The sequence below is a fragment of the Mustelus asterias genome, chromosome 12 (genome assembly GCF_964213995.1).
Source record: "Mustelus asterias chromosome 12, sMusAst1.hap1.1, whole genome shotgun sequence".
Classification (NCBI taxonomy): Eukaryota; Metazoa; Chordata; class Chondrichthyes; order Carcharhiniformes; family Triakidae; genus Mustelus; species Mustelus asterias.
The window spans coordinates 15,762,446-15,770,048 of NC_135812.1; the positions used below are offsets into that span (position 1 = coordinate 15,762,446).

Sequence of the window (7,603 nt, forward strand, 5' to 3'; positions counted from 1 at the left end):
TGGAATGTAATGCGTCCGGAAGGACGTCTTGCCAACGGCTGACTGGAAGGCCCCTAGACCGTAACGCTAATAGAACGGCCTTCCAGACGGTTGCGTTCTCCCGCTCTACTTGACCATTGCCCCTGGGGTTATAGCTAGTGGTGCGGCTGGAGGCAACGCCTTTGGCGAGCAGGTACTGCCTCAGCTCATCACTCATGAAAGAGGACCCACGGTCGCTATGAATATAGGCTGGGAAGCCGAACAGGGTGAAGTGCTTGTTCAGGGTCCGAATCACTGTAGCCGTGGTCATGTCCGAGCAGGGGAAGGCAAAAGGGAAACGTGAGTATTCGTCAATGATATTCAGGAAATAAACATTGCGGTTAGAGGAGGGGAGGGGGCCTTTAAAATCAACGCTAAGGCGCTCGAACGCGCGAGTGGCCTTTACAAGGTGCGCCCTACCTGGCCGGTAGAACTGCGGTTTGCACTCAGCGCAGACCCTGCATTGCCTGGTAATCGTCCGGACTTCCTCAAGGGAGAAGGGCAGGTTACGGGACTTGACAAAATGGAAAAATCTGGTGACACCCGGGTGACAGAGGTCGTTATGGAGGGACTGTAGCTGGTCTAGTTGGGCACTGGCACATGATCCACGGGACAGGGCGTCTGGGGGCTCATTGAGCTTCCCAGGCCGGTACATGATGTCATATCTGTAGGTGGAGAGCTCAATCCTCCACCGCAAGATCTTGTCATTCTTAATCTTGCCCTTTTGCCTGGTGTTAAACAGGAAGGCAACTGACCGCTGGTCTGTAATTAAGGTGAATCGTTGGCCCGCGAGATAATGGCGCCAGTGCCGGACGGCTTCCACGATGGCCTGGGCCTCCTTCTCGACCGAGGAGTGTCGAATCTCAGGGCCTTGTAAGGTCCGGGAAAAGAAGGCCACCGGACGGCCCCTCTGGTTAAGGGTGGCAGCTAGGGCAAAGTCAGACGCATCACTTTCCACTTGGAATGGGATGGATTCGTCCACAGCGTGCATCGCGGCCTTCGCGATGTCCGCTTTGATGTCATCGAAGGCCCGACAGGCCTCCTCCGCCAGGGGAAAAGAGGTCGATTTTAGGAGTGGACGGGCTTTATCTGCGTAACGGGGAACCCACTGGGCATAATAGGAGAAGAAGCCCAGGCATCTCCTCAGTGCTTTGAGGGTAGTAGGGAGGGGAAGCTGCATAAGGGGACGCATACGGGCTGGGTCGGGGCCAAGGACACCATTTTCTATCACGTACCCAAGGATGGCGAGGCGGCGTGTCTGGAAAACACACTTCGCCTCATTGTATGTGAGGTTCAGGAGAGTGGCCGTACGAAGGAATTTTTGTAGGTTGGCATCATGGTCCTGCAGGTCATGGCCGCAGATGGTGACGTTATCCAGATACGGGAAAGTGGCCCGTAGTCCGTGCTGGTCCACCATTTGATCCATGGCCCGTTGAAAGACTGAGACCCCATTGGTGACACCAAAGGGGACTCGGAGGAACTGGTAGAGGCGGCCATCCGCCTCAAAGGCAGTGTATGGGCGATCCTCCGAGCGGATAGGGAGCTGGTGGTAAGCCGATTTCAAATCGATCGCTGAAAAAAACCTATAGTGCGCGATGTGGTTGACTATGTCCGCGATACGGGGAAGAGGATATGCATCTAGTTGGGTATACCTGTTTATGGTCTGGCTGTAGTCAATCACCATGCGGTGTTTCTCCCCCGATTTAACTACGACCACTTGCGCCCTCCAGGGGCTGGTGCTGGCCTGGATAATCCCTTCCTGGAGCAAACGTTGTACCTCGGACCGAATGAAGGCCCGGTCATCCGCACTATAGCGCCTACTCTTGGTGGCTATAGGCCTACAATCCGGGGTGAGGTTATCAAATAACGGGGGGGGGGGTGATCTTGAGGGTCGAGAGACTGCAGGTGGTGCGCGAGGGGCGCTGCCGTGACGGCGCCTTGCAGACGGAGAGCGGGGGATAAGGGCCATCGTACTGCAGGATGACGCTTCTATGATGGCTGAGGAAATCTAACCCCAGCAGTACAGCTGCGCAGAGTCGCGGCAGCACGAGGAGCCGAAAACGCTCGTAGACTGTGCCCTGTACCGTCAGCGTCACCAAGCAGCACCCGAGGACCTCCACTGAGTGAGAATTCGAGGCCATGGAGATGGTCTGGCTCCAGGGTCGCACGGGAAGGGCATATTGACGCACTGTGCGAGGGTGTATAAAACTTTCCGTGCTCCCACAGTCAAACAGGCAGTTTTCTGCATAACCATTTACCTTGATCTCCATTATGGACTTGGAGAGTTGATGTGGCTGCGACTGGTCCAGGCAAATCGATGCCACTGTTGAATTAAAGAAGAATCTATCTTCGTCGCCGTCTGATGACGTCACGGATGAAGCTTCCTGCTCAGCTTGCCTTGATGCCAGTCTCAAAGATGGCGACTCCCGCACTTCCGGTGACCGCATCAAAGATGGCGATTCCCGCACTTCCGGTGACCGCATCCAAGATGGCGATTCGCGCGCAGCCGCCGCCTGCATCAAAGATGGCCGCGCCCTCGGAGCACACATGGCTCCACGAGTCTTCAGAAGCGGCTTTGCTCTGCAGACTTTGACAAAGTGGCCTAGCTTACCGCATCCGGAGCAAATCGCGTCCTTTGCCGGGCAGTGACGCCGAGGGTGCTTAGGGAGGCCACAAAAGTAACATTTGGGCCCTGCTGGAGCAGCCGTCGCAGTGGAGCCGTCGGTGGAACGGGATCCAAGGTAAGACCCGAGATTATGGGAGGCTGCTTCTAACGTTTCAGCCATCGTGGCCGTTTTCCGGAGGTCTAGGTCATCTTGTTCCAGCAGACGCTGCTGGATGTATGTAGACTCAATGCCCGCAACGTAGGCGTCGCGGATCAGATCCTCCGTGTTCTGAGCTGCTGAAACAGCCTTACAGTCGCATGCTCGGGCGAGGACTCGCAGGGCGCGCAGAAATTGGGCGCACGATTCTCCTGGCTGCTGTTTGCGGGTAGTTAGGAGGTGTCTGGCGTAAACCACGTTAGGGCTCTTTCGGAACTGCCCTTTTAGGAGTTCGATAGCGTCCGCGTAAGTAGCAGCGTCCCGGAAGATTCCATAGACAGTTTCGCTTACCCGGGCGCGGAGCACGTGGAGTTTAGCAGCGTCGGTGTCGATGGCCGTAGCGGTGTCGACGAATGCTTCGAAGCAGTCCAACCAATGATCAAATTTATCAGAGGCTCCAACCTCTTGAGGGTCTAAAGCTAACTTGTCGGGTTTTAGAAACTGCTCCATACTAGTAACTGTTGTGAATAAAATTGATGCACTATCAATAAGGCGAAAGACTACCGATATGCCAATATAAGTGTAGGCTTTTATTCACAACAGAATCAGGAGCAGATCCCAACAATTAACTGACCTGGACTGAACAAGGGGGAGGAGACAGCCACCTTTATACTAGGTGCTGAGGGGAGGAACCAAACTGGAAGGGGATGTGTCCAGGTATGACAAACACACACAACGGTGGTCCATATAGGACAAAGGCACAACTGAGGTCCACCACAGGAACTATCTGTGATCCTCGCCGGTGAGGACCTTCAACCACGATGTCGGAAAGGCAAGTGAGCCCGGACTATTATTGCATCCCAGGCTTGCTAATTACATTAAAATTAGCTAATAAATATTTAAATCAGCCTTATGCCCTCGGGGCTCGAGACTGATTTCTTCAGCAGAATGGGACCGGCAGTATCGGCTGGTGCCCGATTTCTCTCCTCTCACTCGTATTTCCCGCCCCGCTACTCGACCAGCGCAGCAGGGTGGAAGAGTCCCGCCCATAAGATCTTGAGAAGGTTTGACAGTATAGATGGTGAGATGTTTTCACTAGTGGGAGAGTCTGGAACAAGGGGACATAGCTACAAGATAAAGGGCCAGTCATTTAAAACTGAGGTGCGTAGGAATTTCTTCTCACAGAGGGCGGTGAATCTCTGGAATTCTCTGCCCCAAAGGGTAGCGGAGGCTGGATCATTAGAAATATTTAAAGTGGAGGTGGATAAAGTTTTGATAGATCGAGGGAGAGAGAGCTATGGGGAAATGGCACAGAAAAGGAGCTGAGTCCAAAATAGATCAGCCATGATCGTATTGAATGTAGGGCAGGCTTGAAGGGCCTGGTGACCTCATCCTGCTTCTATTACTTGTGTCCTTGTGAGAAGCATGTCGTATCTTGTGGTGGGGCGGTCTTGGATTTGTCCACCCCGCCATTACTTCATTGGTCCATCTTTGCGGGTGCCATAGTTAAACTGTATCAGGACTTCTGGTGTTCACCAGTTGAATGTGTGATGGGATGCATTATGATTTGTAATGGGATGTTATGATGTATTATGAGATGCATTATGATTTGTAATGGGATGTTATGATGTATTATAAGATGCATTATGATTTGTAATGGGATGTTATGATGTGTTATGAGATGCATTATGATTTGTAATGGGATGTTATGATGTGTTATGAGATGCATTATGATTTGTAATGGGATGTTATGATGTGTTATGAGATGCATTATGATTTGTAATGGGATGTTATGATGTGTTATGAGATGCATTATGATTTGTAATGGGATGTTATGATGTGTTATGAGATGCATTATGATTTGTAATGGGATGTTATGATGTATTATAAGATGCATTATGATTTGTAATGGGATGTTATGATGTATTATGAGATGCATTATGATTTGTAATGGGATGTTATGATGTATTATAAGATGCATTATGATTTGTAATGGGATGTTATGATGTGTTATGAGATGCATTATGATTTGTAATGGGATGTTATGATGTATTATGAGATGCATTATGGTTTGTAATGGGATGTTATGATGTATTATGAGATGCATTATGATTTGTAATGGGATGTTATGATGTGTTATGGAATGTTATGATGACCATGGGGATTGTCAATAGATCTCCCCATGCGCCTCGGAGAACTCCCTGATTAGGCGAGTGGAAGCTCGTCCAATAGGGAAGGAGCAGAGTGGGGGCTGGTTCCACTCTGGCTGGCAGTCGAAAGACTCCGGGGCTGACCTGTCCACAACAGCCGCTGAACGGCACTTTATGCAGATTGTAAATAAAGGGTGATGGTGACAGAAGACTGGCTTCGACGAGATTATTAAGAATGGCTCCTAAGGGAACAAAGCACTCTGCAAGAAGTTTAGCGACGCCCCACTAGGGGCAGTCCTTAGGCAGTGCGAATCCATTGAGACATACCTTTCCCCCTGAAGGGAGCCAGAGATTGGCAAATCTCACCAGGCCAGCTTGGGTGTAGGTCACCAGGTCAGTCAGCGCTAATGCATCCAAGAGGAGAACCGCCATCCAGTGCAGGAAGAGGATGAATGATCTTACCTCCTCTGCCAGGTGGAGTCAACCTTCTCCCCACCCTTGACTCACACTCTCACAAGCACATCAGGCATTCGCAGGCTTACAGTCCACAGGGATCTCACACACTATCAGCACAAGAGTCATGGCCACTGATTGTCTCACTCACACTGTAACATCCTCTCTCTTGTCTCATCCTGCACAGCTTGCATCCTCAGCCTTTACATTGGACCACTCAGCACACACAGCAGTGAGGCATGCTGATCATCTGCTGTGAAATCCGTCCTCCTCACATTCTGTCCATCTGTCTTCATGCAGGAGAAAGTCTCCCAGAGTAACAGTGAGAGATTCCAAACTGGAGGTGGGATGCCCAAGTTCAGGCCATTGACAACATTTACAGAGCTGTCTGGTGAGGACCAGGACTGTGCCTGCACTGAGGGTGAGATTGGTGTCTCCAAACCCAGTGAGAACCCATTGACAGCTCCTTAGAAACTGTGAGTGCTTTGTAATATTATGCTGTTGTTGTTGTTGATATCTATTCACCTCCTAAATCGTTTGACATTGATGTCCCGTTGTCCGATGTAGACCTGACCCCTCCCACCTTGAGGCCCATTGCACTGTGACTTGCTCAGACTCCCCTATGTGGCTGCCTCCTCCCTCCCTCACACCCACATTACCTGTTCACCATCTACAGGCTGCAGAGACCTCCCCTGATTGTGACTGTGCCATCAGCAGCCCAGGATCAAGCCAGCAATTCCCAGGACCAACGTGTACAAGGGAATGAGTACATTCTATGCTGGGCATGACTTCCACAGGGCTGACAGGGCCTCCCCCTCCTTGGACTGGGACCAGGACAGACGTGCCAAACCTAACCCTCAAATGGTGGCCCAAAGCCCCATGACTGACTATGCTCTCTGGCCCTGACTTATTTTAACTTCCCCCCACCCAGTCATGTGGCACAGTGGTTAACACTGCTGCCTCACAGCGCCAGGGACTGGGTTCAATTGGGTGAGTGTGTGGAGTTTGTACATTCTCTTCATTTTTGTGTGGGTTTCCTTCTGGTGCTCTGGTTTCCTCCCACACTCCAAAGATATGCAGGTTAGGTAGAATGATCATGTTAAATTGCCCCTTAGTGTCCCAAGATGTATAGGTAAGGTGAATTAGCTATGATAAGTGCATGGGGTTATGAGGATAGGGAGGCGCCTGGATGGGATGATCTTTAAATACAGCAGTCCAATTTGAGTACATCAAGGGAGAACACAGAAAGAGGGCAGCATTCAGTCAACTTCCTCCATGCGGGATGCATCCTCATCTCCCTCCAGGGGTGAAATCTCTTCAACGGCTTGTGGAGTGGTGTCTTCCACAGGCACCTCATCATCATCAATGCCCAGAGCCAGCTTGATCATTCGATAGATACGGTTAGAGTGCGTCTGCGGATCATCCAATGAAAAGCCGGAGGATAAGAGGGCAGTCTCGAAGAGCAGGATCACAAGGTCTTTGACAGCTTTTGTCGTTCTTGTCTACCTCGGCTTTCTGCCGCAGGGTGTCAACAATTGGGTGGTCTGGGTTGATTTCCAGATGTTTCTTGTAACCCGTGGTTGAATTGTCCCTCAGGGCTTGAGCCTTCATGATTCTCTCCATGTTTGCAGTCCAGCCATAGGTGCTGGTCACAATGCAGCATGGGGAGGGGACAAGCTGGTTCGAAACACTCACCTTCCCCACTTTCTTGTCCAGGATCTCTTTCATGAGTTTGCACCGGTTGTCATACTTGGCTCGATCCTCTTCACGCTTCTTCTTCTCCTCATCGTCCTCAGGCAGCTCAAGACCCTCCTTTGTGACAGAGACAAGCTGCTTACCATCAAACTCCTTCAGCTGCTGCACACAGTATTCATCGATAGGCTCAGTCATGTAGACCACCTCAAAGCCCCGCTTCCTGACACGCTCCACAAAGGCAGAGTTAGCTACTTGATCTTTGCTTAAGAGTGACTGCCCCAATAACAGTGGCGTAATATGAAGTGTAACTTATGCAGTTATTCATTTTAGCAGGCAAGTAGTCAGTTGGAGCCAAGAAAACAAAAGTCATCATTACCTCGTGTCTGCCCTCCTCAGATCATTGATCTGATAGAGAGGTGGCATTTACTGCCATTGCCAACCTACTCCATTGGCATGCAAGGCATTTTTCCTGAAGTTTTCTCCCAAAGGCACCCAGCGATCTTTCTCTTTGTTGCATTTCATCCA

At 50.7% G+C, this 7,603-nt stretch overlaps 1 pseudogene; it reads right to left on the reverse strand.

The window, feature by feature from the left end:
* Positions 1–6,590: 6,590 nt before the first annotated feature.
* On the reverse strand, positions 6,591–7,338 carry LOC144501898 (heat shock protein HSP 90-beta pseudogene; annotated as a pseudogene).
* Positions 7,339–7,603: the final 265 nt, after the last annotated feature.